Source organism: Hyla sarda, chromosome 6, assembly GCF_029499605.1.
Source record: "Hyla sarda isolate aHylSar1 chromosome 6, aHylSar1.hap1, whole genome shotgun sequence".
Classification (NCBI taxonomy): Eukaryota; Metazoa; Chordata; class Amphibia; order Anura; family Hylidae; genus Hyla; species Hyla sarda.
Genome location: NC_079194.1, coordinates 268,579,511 through 268,603,880, shown reverse-complemented (window position 1 = coordinate 268,603,880; position 24,370 = coordinate 268,579,511). Strand labels below are relative to the sequence as shown.

Below are 24,370 nucleotides of genomic sequence, written 5' to 3'. Positions count from 1 at the left end.
GTATGTCATATGCATTTTTACCCTTTATCATATGTACAGCACCCTGGAACCAAGGGAACAAGACAAATACACCACTGCTCATTAAGTTTAATGCACCCCCGAAATTTCTCTGTAAAGGCTGAAATGTCTTCTGTTTTAAGAACTTTCAACACTCAACTGCATCATATTTATTTGAATATTCTTCAAAACATTGTAGGTTTTAAATAATGGGGCTAAGAAATTGTGAAACCCGCAGCATGCAGTCACAGCACAGCTTTCGTTTTACAAGACCTAAATTGGAAGTTACAGTGTAATTTGTTTAGCAACAAATACAGTTTCTCTTTGACACAGGTTTCTAATTCTGTACTGTACACAGTGAAAAACTCAGGTGCTCACCTTTATATTATAATACTGGGGAAACCTGTAAAAATGTCTAAAGTGGTGTTGTAAAAAGACCCCACAGGAAGGAGTCGAAATATGTCAAAAAGCGATCTGCCATAGCTGCTTTTAGAAGTGAAGGTCAGTCTTTTGGAATTTGCACACCTGGAGAAGGTTTCGGTGTTACCCTAAGTGATACGGCGAAGCAAGAGTGTATGTAATCAACCACAACCTGGCCCTTAGTTATTAAAAAAATCTCAGTTTGAGGTGTTCAACAGGCGACAATCTGTTTGTTCTGAGATAAAAGCACATGTTTGCGTTCACCCAACAGTCAAGGGTGAAGGGTGTTTCATTATGGACTGTGGATGATTCAGAGATGGCACAATTGTCAATTTAATAAAGATCTAAGGAATCATGGACAAGTATTACCATAACATCCCTTCCGGCACCTATCTTACTGGTTGTGGTTTCACTCCACTGTGCCTATCTTTTGGGCAGGAGTGTTTAAGATGTGGTCATTAAGTCAAAATCACCTTTGGGAGTTGCTATAAGTGAAGTGCTCTGCAATCTGAGATGAAAGTGTGGTTACTTTGATAAGAGAAAATTTTAAGTGAAACTGAAAGCTAGTTCACCCACACTAAAGCCAGTATACTGGCTAGAGGAGGAAAAAAATAGTGCAAGCTCTATACTTCTAAACTCCCGTCCTTCTGGCAGGATTGCCTACGGAGCTCCAAATAGCAGAGTCCGACTGCAATGGGAATGAGGCCTTAAAGGGGTACTACCATGCTGACAACTTATCCCCTATCTAAAGGATAGGGGATAAGTTGCCTGATCGCATGGGGTCCTGCCGCTGCCGCAGCACCCCTCTCTCATCGAGCCCCGGAGCGAACATCCGCTCCGGGTCTGATGACGGGGCTGGTGATCGTGACGTTACGCTCCGCCCCCTCAATGCAAGTCTATGGCTCTCTTGCCCCCTGCCATAGACTTACATATACCCCGGCCCCGTGATCGGCAGTCATCAGACCCGGAGCGATGTTCGCTCCGGGGCCTGATGAGAGCAGGGTGCTGCGTGCAAGATCGCGGAGGTTCCCAGCGGCGGAACCCCGCGCGATCAGGCAACTTATCGCCTATCCTTTAGATAGGGGATAAGTTGTCAGCACGGTAGTACCCCTTTAAGGACATCAAGGCTAAATTTATTTGTAAACAATGTTCATGAGTACAAAACATGTTTATTTGCTTAACCCCTTAAGGACTCAGGGTTTTTCCGTTTTTGCACTTTCGTTTTTTCCTCCTTACCTTTTAAAAATCATAACCCTTTCAATTTTCCACCTAAAAATCCATATTATGGCTTATTTTTTGCGTCGCCAATTCTACTTTGCAGTGACATTAGTCATTTTACCCAAAAATGCATGGCGAAACGGAAAAAAAAATCATTGTGCGACAAAATCGAAAAAAAAACGCCATTTTGTAAATTTTGGGGGCTTCCGTTTCTACGCAGTGCATATTTCGGTAAAAATGACACCTTAACATTATTCTGTAGGTCCATACGGTTAAAATGATACCCTACTTATATAGGTTTGATTTTGTCGCACTTCTGGAAAAAATCATAACTACATGCAGGAAAATTTATATGTTTAAAAATGTCATCTTCTGACCCCTATAACTTTTTTATTTTTCCACGTACAGGGCGGTATGAGGACTAATTTTTTGCGCCGTGATCTGAAGTTTTTATCGGTATGATTTTTGTTTTGATCGGACTTTTTGATCACTTTTTATTCATTTTTTTAATGGTATAAAAAGTGATCAAAATACGCTTTTTTTGGACTTTGGAATTTTTTTGCGCGTACGCATTTGACCGTGCGGTTTAATTAATGATATATTTTTATAGTTCGGCCATTTTCGCACGCGGCGATACCACATATGTTTATTTATTTTATTTTTTTACACTGTTTTATTCTTTTTATGGGAAAAGGGGTGTGATTCAAACTATTATTAGGGAAGGGGTTAAATGACCTTTTATTAACACTTTTTTTTTACTTTTTTTTTGCAGTGTTATAGGTCCCATAGGGACCTATAACACTGCACACACTGATCTCCTATGCTGATCACTGGCGTGTATTAACACGCCTGTGATCAGCATTATCGGCGCTTGACTGCTCCTGCCTGGATCTCAGGCACGGAGCAGTCATTCGTCGATCGGACACCGAGGAGGCAGGTAAGGGCCCTCCCGATGTCCGATCAGCTGTTCGGGACGCCGCGATTTCACCGCGGCGGTCCCGAACAGCCCGACTGAGCAGCCGGGTCACTTTCAGTTTCACTTTAGAAGCGGCGGTCAGCTTTGACCGCCGCTTCTAAAGGGTTAATACCGCACATCGCCGCGATCGGCGATGTGTGGTATTAGCCGCGGGTCCCGGCCGTTGATGAGCGCCGGGACCGACGCGATATGATGCAGGATCGCGGCGCGATCCCGCTTCATATCGCGGGAGCCGGCGCAGGACGTAAATATACGTCCTGCGTCGTTAAGGGGTTAAATACAGTACATTTTTATTCATCACAGTCTTATTTTGTTACCCCCCAAAACTGGATTTGAATTTGGTGGTTTAGAGAGAGAGAGAGATCTATCAAAAACTCTACAGAAGAACAGTTGCCTTAATTTTTAAAAAGGCCTCTGAAAAATGAAAGAAGGGATCTGATTGGTTGCAATGGGTAACTGGTCAACTTTTTCTCTGCACAGGTTATGATTACTCTTCCGAAATGTGTATATATCCTTTATTCCTTCGTCAATAGCATCTATCTTCATCCACTCTGTCTTCTGGAAGTCCTAAAAACACACAAAACAATCGGTTTTAGGATACTTGTATGTTTACACAAGTAAAAGGCTCTAAGTTTGGTATGTGTTGACATACCAGCAGAAAGGTGTGCCAAAATATTAAGCGGTGTACCCCTGATGGTCTCATAACTTTTTCCGAATATCTACTTTTTTTTTCTTAAATACTTTCTGGAAAAAAAACGGAACATAGTTAAACAAAATGTGCCTGGCGTGAGTATATTGCTGCATACCATTCTAACAGTAATGTAAACCCTTTGTAACTCTCTTCTCTAATGAAATGTATGTGAGTAGAAGTTCCCTTCCAGATTTTTAAGAAAAACTGTAGGATTGTAATTTAGGAAGGACTAGTTGCAGAACTCATAGGCTACTCTGTAGATACAACTTGGGAATACACAGCAGTGAAGTTCACATGCCTGTAGAGGGGCTAAAGGGGTACTCCGGTAGAAAAAAAAAATTCAAATCAATTGGTGACAAAAAGTTATACAGATTTGTAAATTATTTCCATTTAAAAATCTGAATCCTTCCAGTATCAGCTGCTGTATGCTCCAAAGAAAGTTGTGTAGTTCTTTCCAATTTGACCATAGTGCATTCTGCTAATACCTCTGTCTGTGTCAGGAACTGTCTGAAGCAGTAAAGGTTTGCTGTGGTGATTTGCTCATGCTATTGACAGAGATTGCTGCAGAACCCTGTGGTCAGACTGGAAAGAACTACACAAATTCCTTTGGAGCATACAGCAGCTAAGAAGTACTGGACGGCTTAAAATGTTCAAATAAAATTAGATTATTTACAAATCTGTATACATTTCCGGCACCAGGCGATTGAAAATCTTTTTTTTTCCCCCACTGGAGTACCGCTTTAAAGGTGAAAAGTTACATTCCCTTAGACTTTGCTTACTAGAGTGGCCATAGCAAAGACTCACTCTGCTTGTAATGAAAGTACCATATTTTTCGCTGTATAAGACGCACTTTTTCTTCCCCAAAACTGGGGTGAAAAAGTTGGTGCGTCTTATACGGCGAATACACACCTAACGCAGTGGTCCCTGCGGCCATCAACGGTCGGGACCCACGGCTAATACAGGACATCACCGATCGCGGTGATGCCCTGTATTAACCCTTCACACGCGGCGATCAAAGCTGACCGCCGCGTCTGAAGGGAAAATGACACTAACCCGGCTGCATCGGGAGGGACCTTACCTGCCTCCTCGGTGTCTGCTCCGTGCCGGGATCCCCTGCATGGACGACGCTCTTTTTCGATGTCATCACGCACGCCGTCCCGTCATCCAATAGGAGGGTAGCGACGTGATGACGGCGACGGAGAGCATGGATCCCGGGGAAGAAGACGTTCGGAGCGTCGGGGACACCACGGGGACGCGGCGACAGCGATGGAGCGACATCCAGGGCAGCGGTGACGGATCCGCAGCGGCGGGTGCACGTGAGTATTACCTCCTATACCAGTGGTCTTCAACCTACAGACCTCCAGATGTTGAAAAACTACAACTCCCAGCACGGCTGTCTGGGCATGCTGGTAGTTGTAGTTTTGCAACATCTGGAGGTCCGCAGGTTGAAGATCACTGTTGGGTTCAGAATCTTTTTTTTTCTCGATTTTGCACCTTTAAAATTGGGTGCGTCTTATATATTGTCCTATTGTGTGTGTGTTGAACGTTATCCCACAATAAAAAACAAGCTTTCACACAGCTATGAAAAAAGGGTATGGCTCTTGTAAGGTGATTAAAAAGATGCTGGCAAAACTGGCTGTGATACCAAGGAGTTAAGACAATATAAAGCTGCAGTTGCCCTAGTTTTGTCTGGTTAATAATTTGTATTTCAGTGTTCTTTTTTGCACAGGTGTTAAAAATTCTTACCTTACTGCAGTGACCTTAGAGGGCAGCAGCATGTTCTTTGTCAGAGCAAATGCAATGGGAGATTTATACACCAGCCACTAGAAGTGCAGGGGTCACATTTCTAGAGATAACCATATGATTCAGAAGCGGAGCCTTTCACAAAGGAAGGGACGCCATTAAACACTTGACTGAGCCAACTGCATGATGCAGATTATTAAGGTCAGACATTCACATTGCTCACATTACTAAGCCCAGAGGCGCACAGGCATCAAACCTTAAGCTACTTTAGCAATATTTATTCCCCTGCCCCTGCTCTATCATTTTTGATTCACATTTTTGTACTTTTAACCACATAAGGATCAGGCCCTTAATAGCCCTAACTTTTTTTTATTTTGGGGTTGTTTTTTTTTTTTTTTTTTTTTTTTTTTATGCCATTCACCTTGTGGTCAAACTAGCATGTAATTTTGGTACAATTAAAACCATACCAAATTTGTAAAGTTTGCATCATGCTTTGCTAATTTAAAAAAATTGGAAATCTTTTAGAAAAAAAAATGACTCCTTTTTTAATTTTTTTTCCTTTTTTGTTTACCAGGTTGTATAAGGCTTTAGAGCTGGGCGGTATTACCAAATATGTGTATCACGGTATTTTTGTAACTTATGGCGGTTCCACGGTATATAACGGTATTCCCCCCCCCCCCAAAAAAAAAAATAATCATATGACCCGCGAGCGCTGTTCTGCTTGGGGCGCTGTCCCCATCGGGGAACTACTCACATCCGCAAGCGCTGCCTTCCTGCATAGTTCATAGTGACATAGTTCATAAGGTAGAAAAAAGACCAGAGTCCATCAAGTTCAACCTATAACTCTAATGAGTCCCTACTGAGTTGATCCGGAGGAAGGTAAAAAAAATCCTCATACTAGAGGTAAAAATTCCTTCCCGACTACAAATATGGCAGTCAGAATAAATCCCTGGATCAACCTTCTGTACCTATAAATCTAGAATCCATAAATAGAGGATGCCCCCTTGTTATAGATACAGTCCTGGGTATAAATAGATCATGGGAAAGATCTCTGTACTGCCCCCTGATATATTTATACATAGTTATTAGGTCTCCTTTATGCTTTCTTTTTTCTAAACTAAATAACCTCAATTCTAATAATCTTTCTGGGTACTGTAGTCCTCCCATTCCCCGTATTACCCTGGTTGCCCGTCTTTGAACCCTCTCCAGCTTCACTATATCTTTCTTGTACACTGATGTCCAGTACTGTACACAGTATTCCATGTGTGGTCTGACTAGTGATTAGTACAGTGGTAGAATTATTTCCTTGTCGTGGGCATCTATGATGTACCCCATGATTTTATTTGCCTTGGCAGCAGCTGCCCGACACTGGTCACTACAGCTAAATTAACTGTAAACTAAGACTCCTAAGTCCTTTTCCATGTCAGTCGTCCCAAGTGTTCTCCCATTTAATACATAATCCCAGCCCGGATTTTTCTTCCCCATGTGCATTACCTTACATTTATCAGTGTTGAACCTCATCTGCCACTTCCCAGCCCAAGCCTCCAACCTATTTTAGGTTTAGTATCCTCTGCAAAGATTGCTACTTTACTCTTCAACCCCTCTACAAGGTCATTAATTAATATATTAAATAGGACAGGACCCAAGACTGACCTCTGTGGTACCCCACTAGTAAGTCACCCAATCAGAATAAGTACCATTAACCCCTTCCCGACCTATGACATACCTGTACGTCATGGGTGGCAAGGTGTTCCCGACCCATGACATACAGGTACGTCATGAACATTTTTGCCGCTCCTCGCGGCATCCCGCAGCGCCCGGAAAGATGGTGGCTATCACTGATAGCCAGCCATCTTACCATGCGACTACGGGGGGTTTCATCCCCCCCCCCCCCCCCCCCCCCAGCGATCGCTTCTATCAGCTAGTCAAATCTGAATAGCTGATAGCAGCGTTTCGCTATCAGAATACTTAGCAGCGCGGTGTGTGAGTCCCGATCACAGCTCAAACTTCCAGCGGCAAACTTGCTGTGAACCTCTGCCCATGTGACTGTACCCTAAAAACACTACACTACACTGACACTAACTTAAAATAAAAAGTAAAAAACACTACATATACATATATCCCTACACAGCCCCCCCCTCCCCAAAAAAATTAAAAACGTCTGGTACGCTACTGTTTCCAAAACGGAGCCTCCAGCTGGTGCAAAATAATAACTCCCAGTATTGCCAGACAGCCATTGACTGTCCAGGCATGCTGGGAGTTTTGCAACAGCTGGAGGCACCCTGTTTTGGAATCATTGGCATAGAATACCCCTATGTCCACCCCTATGCAAATCCCTAATTCAGGCCTCAAATGCGCATGGCGCTCTCTCACTTTTGAGCCCTGTCGTATTTCAGGGCAACAGTTTTGGGACACATATGGGGTATCGCCGTACTCGGGAGAAATTGCCTTACAAATTTTGTGGGGCTTTTTCTTCTTTAACCCCTTATGAAAGTTGAAGTTGGGGTCTACACCAGCATGTTAGTGTAAAAAAAAAAAATTTTTTTTACACTGACATGCTGGTGTTGCACTATACTTTTCATTTTCACAAGAGGAAAAAGGGAAAAAAGACCCTCTAAATTTGTAATGCAATTTCTCCCGAGTACGGAGATACCCCATATGTGGGCGCAAAGTGCTCTGGGGGCGCACAACAAGGCCCAGAAGGGAGAGTGCACCATGTACATTTGAGGCGATTTGCACAGGGGTGGCTGATTGTTACAGCAGTTCTGACAAACGCAAAACAATAAATATCCATATGTGACCCCATTTTGGCAACTACACCCCTCACGGAATGTAATAAGGGGTGCAGTGAGCATTTACACCCCACTGGTGTATGACAGATTTTTGGAACAGTGGTCTGTGAAAATGAAAAATAAAATTTTTGATTTGCACAGTCCACTGTTTCAAATATCTGTCAAACGCCAGTGGGGTGTAAATGCGCACTGCACCCCTTATTAAATTCCATGAGGGGTATAGTTTCCAAAATGGGGTCACATGTGGGGGGGTCCACTGTTCTGGCACCATAGGGGCTTCCTAAATGGGACATGCCCCCCAAAAACCCTTTCAGAAAAACTCACTCTCCAAAATCCCATTGTCGCTCCTTCCCTTCTGAGCCCTCTACTGCGCCCGCCGAACACTTTACATACGCATATGAGGTATTTCCTTACTCGAGAGAAATTGGGTTACAAATTTTAGGGTGATTTCTCTCCTTTTACCCCTTGTAAAAATTCAAAAATTGGGTCTACAAGAAAATGCGAGTGTAAAAAATGAAGATTTAGAATTTTCTCCTTCACTTTGCTGCTATTCCTGTGAAACACCTAAAGGGTTAAAACACTTACTGAATGTCATTTTGAATACTTTGGGGGGTGCAGTTTTTATAATGGGGTTATTTATGGGGTATTTCTAATATGAAGACCCTTAAAATCCACTTCCAACCTGAACTGGGCCCTGAAAAATTACGATTTTGAAAATCTTGAGAAAAATTGGAAAATTGCTGCGGAACTTTGAAGCCCTCTGGTGTCTTCCAAAAGTAAAAACTTGTCAATTTTTTAATGCAAACACAAAGTAGACATATTGTATATGTGAATCAATATGTAATTTATTTGGAATATCCATTTTCCTTTCAAGCAGAGACTTTCAAAGTTAGAAAAATGCTAAATTTTCAAAATTTTCATGAAATTTTTAGATTTTTTACCAAGAAAGGATGCAAATATCAGTGAAATTTTACCAATAACATAAAGTAGAATATGTCACGAAAAAACAATCTCTGAATCAGAATGATAAGTAAAAGCATTCCAGAGTTATTAATGTTTAAAGTGACAGTGGTCAGATTTTCAAAAAATGCCCAGGTCCTGAAGGTGAAAATGGGCTGGGTCATGAAGGGGTTCCTATGTTTCCTATAATTGAGCCAGTTACTTACCCACTTGCACACATTCTCCCCAGCCCAAACCTTCTCATTTTATGCACCAACCTTTTAGTGGAACCGTATCAAATGCTTTGGAAAACTCCAGATATATGACATCCAGCGATTGCCCCTGGTCCAGTCTGGAGCTCACCTCCTCGTAAAAGCTGATCAGGTTAGTTTGACAGGACCGATCCCTCAGAAATCCATGCTGATACGGCCTCATACATTTATTTTTATCAAGATATTCCAAAATAGTATCTCTTAGGAAACCCTCAAACAATTTACACACAACCGAAGTTAAACTAACATGCCTATATTTCCCGAGGTCACCTTTTGACCCCCTTTTTAAATATTGGCACCACATTTGCCATGCGCCAGTCCTGGGGAACAGTCCCTGTCACTATAAAGTCCCTAAATATTAAAAGTAGGGGTCTGTCTATTACATTACTTAATTCCTTTTATAAATTTGCCTTTTACTAAACTACATCTTTGTCCTGAATTTTGGATTAATGATTTTTTTTTTTAAGTAGCTACTAATGGTATATGTGTTAAAGTCATGGGTAATACCTATAAGGAGTGTAAGGTAGCTGTTACATCTGGAGAGTGGCGCCCTAATGCAGTATTTCCGATGTACCCCCAACAGGCATCACCACAATGATATCACCTGGGAAAGACTAAGGAAATCCTGAAAACCTAACCTGTTGAGGGTATTTGACCGTGCTTGGAAAACACTGCCTTAGGAGCTTTAATACCTTATGGAAACAGCCATTTTTAATTTTTGTGGTTTACATTTTTACCTCATTGCCTTTTGATAGCCTTAAGTCTTTCAATTTCCTACTTACAGGGCAGGGTCATATGAGGGCTTTTTTCATGAGGGACCAATTGTAATATGTAAAGACGTCACTTTTTTATTTGTATACAAAATCTATGGTGAAGCCCCAAAAATTATTTGTGGGACAAAATGAAAAACAAAACCCCACAACTTTACAACTTTTTTGGGAAGTATGTTTTTTTACGCAGTGCACTTCTACTTTAAAAAAAAAAAAAAAAAAAAGTTTAAGTAATCAGTATTCATAAAATTGTCCTATTCTGATCCCTACAACACTCTTATTTTTTTTGCTCTGTCATCTGTAGTTTTTATCAGTACCATTTTTCCTTTGATGGGACTTTTTGATGGATTTAGCTTGAATTGGATTTTTCTACATTTTTTACATTTGTCATTTAACGTTCTATCATATTTTAACAGTTTGGAAATGTTTGCACATGAAGATACCAAATATGTTAGTTTATTTTTGTTTACATTGTGTTATTTGAAAAATTGAAAAAGTAGTGTGATATAAACTTTGATTAGGAAAGGGGCTTATTTACCTTCTATTAAAGGAGATATCCAGTGCTGAAAAATGTATCCCCTATCCTAAGGATAGCGGATAAGTTTCAAATCGCAAGGGGTCCGAACACCCCCCGCAATACAACTCTTCGGCAATCTCCTGCTCTGCCATGGTGCAGTATTGAGGGGGCGTGTCGGCTGCCTCTTCATGCTATCTGGCCAGCAAGCCGGGGCCTTCTATAAGAGATCGCCCTCCACGATCTGAAACTTATCCCTTATCCTTAGGATAGGGGAAAAGTTTTTCAGCACTGGACTACCCCTTTAACACAAAAAAAAATATATAGATTTTTTTTTTTGTCCCCCATAATGGACTATTACATGAAAACTTTCGATTGCAAACACTGTTCCAGGCTATGCCATAGCATAGCATTGATCAATGTTATCAGCAAGGCCCCCTGAGGCTGTAATTTTAGAGCACTGATCTGGCAGTACAAAGGCAGGTAAGTCTGTGCGATCGCGGATGTCCGCCATTACCGACAGTTCCCTGGCTGTTGATAGCAGCCGGGACCTGCCGCGCATGACTGGGTGCTCGCAGCCATGTCGGCACATAAATGTACGTCATGGTGCGTTAAGTACCACGTGACCGGCCATGACGTACATTTACGTCCATTGTCTTTAAGGTGTTAATGTTGAGTTTACTGTCCACCAATGTGCCCAAGTTAATAAGCACATAATTGAACATTGTTTTTACAGCCTGAGTGCATAACTTTACATTTATCTACATTAAACTTTGTTTGCCAAGTCTGTGCCCATGCCTCCAGCTTCCCCAGATCCCACTGGGATAATAGAGAAATTCTACTCTGTAATCCCTCTACAGAGTCATTAATAAAATTATTGAAAAGAAAGGGACACATTACTGACCCCTGTTGTACCCCACTTGTAATTGTCACCCAACCAAAGTTAATTCAATTGATACTGCCTCTCTGCCTCCTATCACTGAGCCAGTTGCCAACCCAATTACATATATCCTCCCCCAGTCCCAAGATCCTCATTTTATGCACTAACCTTTTGTAGTCCAAATCTACAATCTATAACTGACCTTCACATAGAAGCTGATCAGATTCATCTGGGAGGAATAATCCTGCATAAATGTTGGTGCTGTGTTAGAAGGATATTTTCATTAAGATATTCCAGAATAGCACCCTTAAAAATCTTAGCCACAAGAGATGTTAAACTTACAGGCCTATAGTTCCCAGGATCGCTTTTGACTCCTTTTTGAATATTGGTACCACATTTGCCAGGCATCAGTCCTGTGGAATAATATGTCATTATAGAATCTCTTAATATGGATGGATGGATGCAAATCATATGCACTTCTTCTTCAGTTAAACAGGTGAGATCTGCTGGAGAACTTACTTTGTCTCTTCTCCTTTTATTTGACATTGGATTTTCCTGTGTAAATACAATAGAAAAGAAGGCATTTAGTAGATTGGCCTTTTCCTTATCCTCCTCCACCGTTACACCCAGGTAATTTCTTAAGGGGCCAACATTTTCAGTTTCTAATTATTTATATAAGGTAAGATTATTTTTGGGTTCTTTTTACTTTCAATTTCAATCATTTTCTCTGTTAAAATTTTTGCTAGTTTGTTTCTTTATTACAGACTTTATTCCTCTCCTTATAATTTTTTTACATTTCCCCCACTACCTTCTTGTTTTAGTAGTCTGAATGCTTTCCTTTTATCTTTAATTGCTAACTCTTTTGGTTAGCCAAATTGGTTTTCTTCTATTTCTACCCCATTTAATCCCATAGGGTACATGTTGTTCACAAGATCTATTCAGGATGCTTCTAAATGTCCATTTACATTTGAGCTCCTTCTGTTGATGCAGTTTATAGTTCACAGCTGTGTTCGAGAACGTGTCTTACACAGCACGTGTTGTACAGTTTATGCAGTTACGCTTTGCCAAATAAAGTACAAAACCCAAGAAAAATAAATAAATAAATGTTCCATTTAACCTGTGTACTTTTATTACTGAGAGCAAGTTCCAAATCTATGTCACTAAGATCCTCTCTTTGTTGATAAACATTGGCCTTGTAATGTTTTTGTAGCCCCATTAGTAGACATCCTCTTTTAGGATAATTGAAACCTTATTACTTTGTAGTCACTATTACCTAGATGACCCCTACATCTAGTTCAGGCAGCAGAAGAAACAAAAACGGAACTTATTCAAATCGCCAGATCCCTTGAGATAGTCAGTCTAACAAAGTAGACACATTTCCATAAAAGATAACAATTATTCCAAGCATAGATCAACGCGTTTTAGACCCCGAAACGGGCCCTTCATCAGGACAGAATGCTGCTGGAGAAGCTGTGGAGCAGGATGAGTAGTAGTCCGGGGCAGAATACACAGGCCGCCATGACTTCCGCCTCCAGTTTCGGGTCTAAAACGCGTTGATCTATGCTTGGAATAAATGTTATCTTTTATGGAAATTGGTCTACTTTGTTAGACTGACTATCTCAAGGGATCTGGCGCTTTGAATAAGTTCCGTTTTTCCGTTTTTGTTTCTTCTGCTGCCTACACCATTACCGGACCAGACGCTGCCTGGGATCGGGGGAATCAAGCTGCAGGATCCCATTTTATGATATATGCGATATCAGATGTTGTGCTCTGAGCGCAACACTACAGGGTGAGTGTTATTACCAGCATCTCCCTACCTGTGCCTAACGTACTTCACCAGGGGCGCTATTGTGTTCCTTTTTTTTTTTTTTTTTCTTTCTCTTTTTACCTTCCTACGTCTAGTTCGGATACTATGTCTGGCCTATCAGTTAGGATAAGGTCCAGAAGCGCCCTTCCTCTTGTTAGTAGGTTTTCTGCTGCTTCTATTATACTTTGGGACTTATAACAAACCCCTATCAGTAATTTATTGTTGTTAACCCCTCCCCTTATTTCCCAGCACAGAGACTCCACATCAACTTTTATGTCACCAATGTCTAATAGGCCTAAGACAGGATTTTACATATAAGCAAACCCTTCCCCATTTCTTACTTGTACAGTCATTTCTGAACAAAATGTAGCCCTGTACATTAAAGGGGTTATCCAGGCAAAAACTTTTTTTTATATATCAACTGGCTCCGGAAAGTTAAACAGATTTGTAAATTACTTCTATTAAAAAATCTTAATCCTGCCAATAGTTATTAGCTTCTGAAGTTGAGTTGCTGTTTTCTGTCGGACTGCTTTCTGATGACTCATGTCCCAGAAGCTGTGCAGCTCCTATAGGGATATTTTCCCATCATACACAGCTCCCGGGACGTGACATCATCATTGAGCAGTTAGACAGAAAACTTCAGCAGCTAATAACTATTGGAAGGATTAAGATTTTTTAATAGAAGTAATTTACAAATCTGTTTAACTTTCCGGAGCCAGTTGATATATCAAAAAAAAAAGTTTTTGCCTGGAATACCCCTTTAACTACTCAAGCATAGCTCGCATCCAGCCATGTCTCACTTATCCCCACTATATCATAGTCTTTCTTCAACATTAATAGTTTCAGTTCTTCTGTCTCCTTATTGAGGCTTCTGCCATTTGTATACATGCACTTAATGTTTTCATTCCTATTTTTTTTCCTCTGATCACTTATGATTATTCTAACCCCAGACCAGTCAGAGGTGAAATTTGGTTTCCTGTCTTTCCCATCCTCATTGACTCTTAGGCTACTTTCACACTATGAAAGTGGCTCTGTTACAAACAGACGTTAAGGGCCTCTTTTTTTTTTTCTCACTTTGGGCGCCCTTAACGTCCGTTATTGTAACGGAGCCTAACTGGCAAAGAGGATCCCATTCACTTGATTGGGATTCCTCTAACATCCGTTATAACTCCCGTTATTGCTGCCGAAGATAACGGGAAAAAAAGATGTCGCAAGCACAATTTTTTCTCCCGTTATTTTCCTAACGGACGTCACCTACCGTACACAAGTGGTAATGTGAAAGGAGCTTTAGTATGATTCTGTGTAATGAAAAAGTGTTTTAGAAAGACAAAGCATTAATTTCCTTTGTTGATTCTTTCCTTAATGAGTAAATTATTTCATCCTCAATTCCAAATTTTTCCATTGGGATCTCTCGACACAATGATGAAAAGTGTAAAAGCATTGTAATATATTCCAGGCAATTCGGAATATTGTCTTGCTAGCTGCATATGTTCCTTACAGCTCACTCATTTGGTTTTAAATAGATTGTCTGCAGAAAAGAGATTGATGGTGGCCTGTCTGGTGCGGCATGAGTGCATAGTCTCATTTGTGTATACTACTGCAGCAGGCTGGCAGTGTTCTAAATGATACACAGGATAATAATATACTTCCTTGAGAACAGATCTGATCACATCCCAGCTCAAGGAAATATCTGCACAGAGCAATAAATAAACGTCGGCCGGCAAAACTGTTGGGTTTCCCATGTTTGTTGCTTTTATGTGTTGTATTTTGCTTGTTCCAGAGGGCTTGTTTAATGTCCCTAATATATTTCGACATCAAGAAAATACTTACATGGCCTGAAAGCTCTCACAGACCACTTATAGTCTCCCTCCTCCTCTGCCTACAGCATCTTCCCTAGAAGGTTCATTCGCTGCTGGGAGAACAGAAAATAAGTAAAGCCTTGTCATGAATCAGTAGCCTTGTTAACCAAGGATTAGCACCATTGATTTATTATATATATATATATATATATATATATATATATATATATATATAGTATATTGTGTGTATGTGTGTGTGTATATATATGTACGTGTGTGTATAGCGATATATATACGGTACCTACCTCTTAACACCTAAATCTTTTTTTTTTGTCTTATTTAGAAAATAAGATGACTTTATTTTGATGTAGTATGCTTTAAGCAGTTGATTTGATCAAGAAACCATCTGCTTACATGATTTCTTGAAAATTATTTGTCCACTTTCAAGGTACCATTCTTCTTGTCTTAGAAAAAAAATTTGTTTTATGCCAATGGTGAAATTTTTTTTTTTTATTAGGGCTTATAGATGTCTTAGAAGGATCTTCTGCTTGGGTCCCTCCTTTATGAACCAATACAGAGAGCCACTGCTAAAAGTGGCTCTTGCTCTAAAAGAGTTAACACATCCATGGATGAAGTGATTACCCATAGGTGCCATGTCATGGTAAAGTGTCCCTGTCATAGGTTATCAAAAGTTTTGATCGGTCAGGATCTGGGTGATCTCTAGCGGAGCACCTCACTCCTCCCCAGCTCACTATGATTCCTGTCCAGTTGCAGAAGACAGGATCCATAGACTTATAATATGGCCATCTCCTGGGCAGAGATCACAGTAAGCTGGGGATTGAAGGGCATAGCTGCGCATTTCTCTCGTGGGGGTTAGAACACCCAAACCTTGACCAATCAGAATTTTTGACATGAGAAATGACTGGGACAAAATTTCTGATACGCTGCAATACTAGACAATCCATTTTAAACTGGTTGCATACAGTGTTTTGTAGCATATATTTTTATTTATATTCTGTGCCGAAATGCATGACATGCACGTACCATTGTTTCAATGCCAATATGCTTAGTACATGTCACCTATTCCGAGTGTATTGCTTTGGAAAGTACAGCAGACATGCCAGACCCTGATTAGCCATATTGAATTGGGCTAACTTGCATCCATAGAATAAAACAAAAAGGCCTCCTTTGCATGGTGTATTTATCTGCTATCAGAGAAATACACAGGTCCAGATTTCCTAAAATGGTCTAATAGTTTGCTTATTTCAAACCAGAACGATGTGCCAGATTTTTGGGGCATTTTTAGCACATTTAGGCCGTGCCCCTTTTAAATGAGACCACACTCCAGTTGATACACCTGGCAGAAAGGTGTTACAATAACGGAAAGCTGTGGCAAGTATCTCCACCATGTTTACCTATCACTAGATTTATCAACAGGGCACATGACCTATTGATTAATCTGCACATTTTTAACACTTTATCAGGTTTGACCTGTTAATACTGTACATCAAACATTAGGTTATTTCCACTAACACTCTATGAAAGGTAAAACAAAGTTAGTTCACTTTGTGCACTGGCAATTTGTACTCGGTATCCTGTAATGAGAAAGAGAACCCAGAATTTTAGAAATTTTTGCTGACTTGTTAAAAAAGAAGAATAAAATATAGAATTGACACAACTATTCAGGTCCTTTACTCAGTACTTAGTTAAAGCACCTTTGGCAGCGATTATAGCCTACAGTCTTCTTGGTTATGATGCCAAAAGGTTTGCACACCTGGATTTTGGGACTTTCTTTTTCTCTGTAAATCCTCTCAAGCTCTATCAAGTTGTATGGGGAACATTGGTGGACAGCTATTTTCAGGTGTCTCCAGTCAGAGCTCTGGCTAGGTCAGAGTGTCCCTAAGCCGCTTTATGTTGTCTTGGCTGTGTGCCTGTGTTCCCTCAACCCTGACCAGTCTCCCTGTTCTTTTTGCTGAAAAACACCCCCAAAGCATGATGTTTCCACCATCATTCTCACTGTGAGGAGGCTATTGGGCAGGTGAGGTTGATATTGTCAATTAGGGTGCATTCACACCACGTTTTTGCAATACAGTTCCCGTTTATGTTTTCAATGTGAAAACCATATGGAACCGTATTGAAAACCATATGCATTGACTCTCCATTGAAAACCGTATGCCAAAACATGCATCAGGTTGTGTCCGTTTTGCATCCTGCACGGTTTTGTCAGGTTTTTTTCCCGTACCCAAAAATGTAATCTACCAAGGATTTTGGTCCGGGTGAAAAACTGTATTAAACAGTATACGTTTTTTTTTTTAACATGGGAGTCAATGGGAACCGTACAGAACCGTATGTGCATACGGTTCCATCCTGTTTTTACCATATATTTTTTGACTTTGCACAGTTTTTTTTCTCGGAATTTCAAACATGTAAGTGAAACTTTATTCAAAATGGAGTGAAAAGTTAAAAACTTATACTTTGTTTTCCTACAAAACGGATGCAACCGGACATTATTTTTCAAACCGTATGCGGTTTTTAACTGTATACGAGTTGAAATTTGTACATACGTTTACATTTTAGTCAGGTTTTGAGGAATCCGTTTTTCATCCAAAACCTGATACGGGAACTGTATTGCAAAAATGTGGTGTGAATGTACCCTTAAGCAGTGCCTGCTTTCCTCCAGAGATGATGCATAGAATTCAGTCCAGAAAGCTCAATTTTGTTTAAGGGTGCGTTCCCACCTTGAGTATACGCAGCGTATTTCACACTGCACAAAATTTACGGCAGCAGCGGGAAATGCGCTGCGTATTGTTCGCTCACTATACACACAGGGCTTTCTAGCGGCAGCCCTATGTATGTAGTGAGTTTTGGAGGCGGGGCCGTGTGCCGGCGTGACTGTGATGCGCGGCTCCGCCTCCAGTACTCACTGCACACACAGGGCTGCCGCCGGAAAGCCCTGTGTATATAGTGAGCGAGGAATACGCAGCATATTTCCCGCTGCTGACGTAAATTTTGCGCAGCGTATATGCCAGGTGGAAACGTACCCTTTAGGAGATTAGAGAATATTGTTTATCACAGCCTTATATTCCTTTACTAGTAACATAGTTCATGAGGTTGAAAAAAGACCAGAGTCCATCAATAGAGATGAGCGAACTTACAGTAAATTCGATTCGTCACGAACTTCTCGGCTCGGCAGTTGATGCCTTTTCCTGCATAAATTAGTTCAGCTTTCAGGTGCTCCGGTGGGCTGGAAAAGGTGGATACAGTCCTAGGAGACTCTTTCCTAGGAATGTATCCACCTTTTCCAGCCCACCGGAGCACCTGAAGGCTGAACTAATTTACGCAGGATAAGTCATCAACTGCCGAGCCGAGAAGTTCGTGACAAATCGAAATTACTGTAAGTTCACTCATCTCTATCCATTAAGTTCAACCTATATCCCTAATGAGTCCCTACTGAGGTGATCCAGAGGAAGGCAAAAAACCCTCATACTAGTGGTAAAAATTCCTTCCCGACTCCAAATACTCAGAATAAATCCATGGATCAACGTTCTGTCCATATAAATTTAGTATACATAACCAGCGATGTTATTACTCTCCAAGAATGCATTTTGAACTCTTTTACAGAGTTCCGCATGACCACCTCCTCAAGCAGAGAATTCCACAGTCTCACTGCTCTTACTGTAAAGAATCCCAGTCTGTGCTGGTGTAGAAACCTTCTTTCCTCTAAACGTAGAGGATGGTCCTTGTTATAGATACAGTCCTGGGTATAAATAGATCATGGGAGAGATCTCTGTACTGTCCCCTGATATATTTATACATAGTTATTAGGTCTCTCCTAAGCCTTCTTTTTTCTAAACTAAATAACCCTAATTTTGATAATCTTTCTGGGTACTGTAGTCCTCCCATTCCCCGTATAACTCTGGTTGCCCGTCTTAGAACCCTCTCTAGCTCCACTATATCTTTCTTGTACACTGGTGCCCAGTACTGTACACAGTATTCTATGTGTGGTCTGACTAGTGATTTGTACAGCGGTAGAATTATTTCCTTGTTGTGGGCATCTATGCCCCTATTGATGCACCTCATGATTTTATCAGCCTTGGCAGCAGCTGCCCGACACTGGTCACTACAGCTAAACTTACTGTTAACTAAGACTCCAAAGTCCTTTTCCATGTCAGTCATCCCAAGTGTTCTACCATTTAATACACAACCCCAGCCCGGATTTTTCCTCCCCATGTGCATTACCTTACATTTATCAGTGTTGAACCTTATTTGCCACTTCCGAGCCCAAAGCTCCAACCTATCCAGATCCATTTGTAACGGTTCATTGTCCTCTATAGTGTTTACCGCTTTACAGAGTTTAGTATCCTCTGCAAAGATTGCTACTTTACTATTCAACCCCTCTACAAGGTCATTAATAAATATATTAAACAGAACATGACCCAAGACTGACCCCTGTGGTACCCCACTAGTAACAGTCACCCAATCAGAATAAGTACCCTTAATAACCACCCTCTGTTTCCTATCACTGAGCCAGTTACTTACCCACTTACATACACACAGTCTCCCCCAGCACCATCCTTCTCATTTTATGCACCAACCTTTTATGAGGCACCGTATCAAATGCTTTGGAAAAATCCAGATATACGACATCCAGCTATTGCCCCTGGTCCAGTCAGGAGCTCACCTCCTCATAGAAGCTGATCAGGTTAGTTTGACAGGACCGATCCCTCATAAAGCCATGCTGATATGGGGTTGTACATTTATTTTTATTAAGATACTCCAAAATAGCTTCTCTTAGAAAACCCTAAAACAATTTACATACAACGGAGGTTAAATTAACAAACCTATAATTCACTGGGTCACCTTTTGTTCCCTTTTTAAATATTGGTACCACATTTGCTATGCGCCAGTCCTGGGGAACAGTACCTGTTATTATAGAGTCCCGGAATATTAAAAGTAGGGGTCTGTCTATAACATTACTTAATTCCTTTAGAACACGAGGGTGAATGCCATCCGGACCTGGTGATTTGTCTGTTTTGATTTATTGTAGGCGGCACTGTACTTCTTCCTGGGTTAGACAGGTGACCTGTACTGCGGAGTTTACCTTATCACACTGTGTTTCACCTTATCACACTGTGTATCACACTGTGTTTCATTTTTCTCGGTGAACACAGTGGAATATGTTTAATATATTTGCTTTTTTCCTGATCCCCGTTTATAATTTCTTCTTCATCATTTTTTAATGGGCCCACACTTTGACCTTTTTGCTATTTATACAGTTAAAAAACTTTTTGGGGTTAGTTTTACTCTCTTTGGCAATGAGTCTTTCTGTCTCTATTTTTGCAGATTTTATCAGTTTTTTACATATTTTACATTTTTCTCTATAGCTTTTTAATGCTTCTTCACTGCTGTCTTGTTTTAGTATTTTAAATGCTTTATTTTTGTCCTTTATTGCCCCTTTAATGTTTTTATTCATCCATATTGGTTTTCTTTAATTTCTGACCCTTTTATTTGCATAAGGTATATATTTATTACAGTGATAATTTAAGATCTCTTTAAAAGTCTCCCATTTAGTGTCCGTATTCTTGTTTTTGAGGACAATATCCCATGTTATATTGTTAAAGGGGTACTCCGGTGCTTACACATATCTAAAGGATAGGGGATAAGATGCCTGATCGCGGGAGTCCCGCAGCTGGGGACCCCCCATGATCATGCACGTGGCACCCCGTTTGTAATCAGTCCCCGGAGCGTGTTCGCTCCGGGACTGATTACGGTCGACCGCAGGGCCGTCGGCGTGTGACGTTACGCCTCCACCCCCGTGTGACGTCACGCTCCGCCCCTCAATGCAAGCCTACGGGAGGGGGCGTGATAGCCTACGCGAGGGGTGACGTCACACGCCGCCGACCCTGCGGTCGACTGTAATCAGTCGTGTTCGCTCCGGGGACTGATTCCAAAGGGGTGCCGTGTGCATGATCACGGGGGTCCCCAGCTGCGGGACTCCCACGATCAGGCATCTTATCCCCTATCCTTTGGATAGGGAATAAGATGTGTAAGCACCGGTGTACTCCTTTAAGGGCTTCTCCGAGTTTGCCTTCCAATAAAGTTCATTGTTTTTTGGCCCCTGGAGAGATTCCCTTATTGAAGAATAAGTTCTAATGTATTATATTATGATCACTATATCCCAGGTGTCCTTTTACCTGCACATTCGTTACTCTGTCAGGTCTGTTGGTTAATATTAAGTCTAGTACGGCACCCCCTCTGATTGGGCTCTGCACCATTTGGGACAGATAATTGTCTTTAGTTATAGTCAGAAACCTGTTTCCTTTATGAGATTCACAAGTCTCAGTCTCCCAGTTTATATCAGGATAGTTAAAGTCCCCAATTATTATCACCTCATTTTTATTTGCTGCTTTGTTTATTTGCTTTATTAATTGATCTGCTTCTTCCATTATGTTTGGTGGCTTATAACAAACCCCTATCAGAATTTTTTTATTTTTATCTCCATATATTTCTACCCATACTGACTCCACATTATCGTTTCCCTCCCATATATCCTGCCGCAGTGCGGCCTTCAGATTTGATTTCACAGACAAACTTCTCCCCCTTTCCGTTTTGTCCAATCCTTCCTGAATAGGCTAAAACCCTGTATGTTGACCGCCCAGTCACAGCTATCGTCCAACCAAGTCTCTGTTATACCCCCTATGTCATAATTTTCCTCAGACATTTTTCCACTCCAGTTTGTCAGTTTTATTGCACAGACTTCTGGCATTAGTCATCATGCAATTCAGTGGTGTATGTTTTTTCTTCCTATGAAGCCTATCCCTATTAACTATTCTAACCCCCCCCCCCCCCCCCCGCTCCACCCCCAGGTACATTACCAAGTCCCCCCTCTCTATCTACACTGTCTTCCCCCTCTATGTTATAGGTTCCCTCCCCCCCCAGTCCCTAGTTTAAACACTCCTCCACCCTTCTAGCCATCTTCTCCCCGAGCACAGCTGCACCCTCCCCATTGAGGTGCAGCCCGTATGGTAGAACCGGTAACCGACAGCGAAGTCAGCGAAGTTCTCCATGAACCCAAACCCCTCCTTCCTACACCAGCTTATGAGCCACTTGTTTACCTCCCTGGTCTCCTGCTGCCTCTCTGGTGTGGCTCTGAGTACCTGTCATCAAACCATATTTTCTAAACTAACTCAGATTATATTCCCTAACTACTCCTAACACCCTTCCTGCCCTTAAAAAACACGCCAGGCCAGGAGGAGAGCAAAGTAACAGTTTCACTTGGGGCAAGGAACAGAACAGAGCCACCTAGTGGCCGTTCGTTCAATCACATTAAAAACATATGAAGGTTGAGAATTTTAACAGTAAGTAAATAGCAAAGTGTCCTATAATTACATAAGTAAAAATGAACAAAAAGAGGTGCGCTCCTAGTGAAATATTGCGGGGTAATCAGTAAGATGAATGTAAAATATTGCACCTTACCATATGGTGTTGCACTGACAGTGCAATACCTTCGATGACATATAGACTCTATGAGCCAATGAAGGTAGCAGCCTCCGCGTCCCTTTTCCCGTGACTCTGCGGTCCGGTAAGAAAATGAGGAAAGGATAAAAGATATGGAACCTCCGGACGGCGCCTTCCTTGGAAATTGAAAAAACTTGCCAGAGCGTTAAAAAGGCAAATTTTTTTTCTTAAAATGGTGCTTTTAAGAAATAAAAATTTGCCTTTTTAACGCTCTGGCAAGTTTTTTCAATTTCCAAGGAAGGCGCCGTCCTGAGGTTCCATATCTTTTATCCTTTCCTCTATAATTACATAAGGAACAATATATTAAAAGTTTAGTTTGGTGACAGGTACTCTCTAAACTCCAGGTGGGCTTTTATGAGTTTTACGGAGTAGAGGTCACCACAATTCACCCTTCTCTTTTGAAACCTTATTTTGGCGGGGCAGCCAGCTCAAGAAAGAGGTGTGGTTGTTCCTGTTTGTTACAAACTTGTTTCATTGGAGAATTATAGAAGCCACCGTGACATTTTTTTTGTACCATTCTCTAGATCTGTGCCTCTACACAATCCTGTCTCTGAGCTCCACGAGCAGTTTTTTCCACCTCACAGCTTGTTTTTTTCTCTGATATGCATCGTCAGCAAACCTTTACACAGACATAGGTGTGTCTTTGCCAAATCATGCCCAATCAACTGAATTCATCACAGGTGATTTCATTAAAGGTGTAGATAAATGGAAGGCCCCCAGAGCAATTTTTTTTTAAAATGTCATACCAAAGGGACTACATATCCCCTTAAGGACAAAGTGATTTTTCATTTTTTCCTCCTTGCCTTCTAATAACCATAAAGTTTTCAAATTTGCACCCATATATGGGTTTGTATTTTGTGACACCATTTGCACTTTGTAGTGACATCACTCATTTAAAAAAAACACACAATTTTGCAACTTGAGAGAGTTGGAATTTGTTTATATACAGTGAATTTTTCAGTAAAAATGATATGTTACAGTCAAATGCAGAAGTTTAGACACCTCTGACAATTTCTATTATTTTTATTTATAAATAATTTGGTGTTTTGGATCAGCATTTTAAATGTGGGCTATCAAATATCTGAAAGACACAGAAATATTTCAGAAGTGAAATGAGGTTTATTGGATGAACAGAAAATGTGCAATATACATCAAATTGAAAGTAGACGGGTGCATAAATTTGGGCACCCTTGTCATTTTGTTGATTTGAAAACCTGTAATTACCTAGCACTGATTAATTGCAACACACAATTGGTGGTGACGTTCATGGCTCATTAAAGGGGTTCTCTACGGGCAAAAATATTTTTTTTTAAATCCACTGGTGCCAGAAAGTTAAACAGATGTGTATATTAAAGGGGTACTCCGCCCCTAGACATCTTATCCCCTATCCAAAGGATAGGGGATAAGATGTCAGATCGCCGCGGTCCCGCTGCTGGGGACCCCTGGGATCCCCGCTGTGGCACCGCGCTATCATTACAGCACAGAGCGAGTTCGATCTGTGCGTAATGACGGGCGATACGGGGGACGGAGCAGCGTGACGTCATGGCGCCGCCCCTCGTGACATCACGGCCCGTCCCCTTAATGCAAGTCTATGGGAGGGGACGTGACGACCGCCACGCCCCCTCCCATAGACTTGTATTGAAAGGGGCGGGCCGTGACGTCACAAGTGGCGGAGCCGTGATGTAATGATGCTCCGGCCCCTGTACTGCCCATCATTACGTGCAGAGTGAACTCGCTCTGTGCTGTAATGATAGCGCGGTGCTGCAGCGGGGATCCCAGGGGTCCCCAGCAGCGGGACCACGGCGTACTGACATCTTATCCCCTATCCTATGGATAGGGGATAAGATGTCTAGGGGCGGAGTACCCCTTTAAGAAGAAAGGGATTGTCCAGCGCAAGGCTTGCGGATAAAAGCTTGTTCTTTATTGGAAAATTCAGAGATCACTCGAGAGAGGACAATGTCTGACGCGTTTCACACATAAGTGCTTAATTGTAGACTGTCTATGATTAAGCACTTATGTGTGAAACGCGTCAGC

General features: G+C 41.4%; 1 protein-coding gene and 1 long non-coding RNA gene across 4 annotated transcripts in view; one reads left to right on the top strand and one right to left on the bottom strand.

The window, feature by feature from the left end:
- LOC130277036 (ADP-ribose glycohydrolase MACROD1-like) overlaps positions 1 to 24,370 on the top strand; it is a 656,083-nt gene that overhangs the window by 284,788 nt on the left and 346,925 nt on the right. The gene's annotated exons all lie outside the window — the stretch shown is intronic.
- LOC130277039 (uncharacterized) lies at positions 3,301 to 14,912 on the bottom strand. Its single transcript, XR_008845348.1, has 5 exons — positions 14,850 to 14,912; positions 11,732 to 11,767; positions 11,555 to 11,625; positions 11,415 to 11,473; positions 3,301 to 3,355 (listed from the first exon to the last, which is right to left on the bottom strand). It is a non-coding gene; the product is annotated as an uncharacterized LOC130277039 (long non-coding RNA).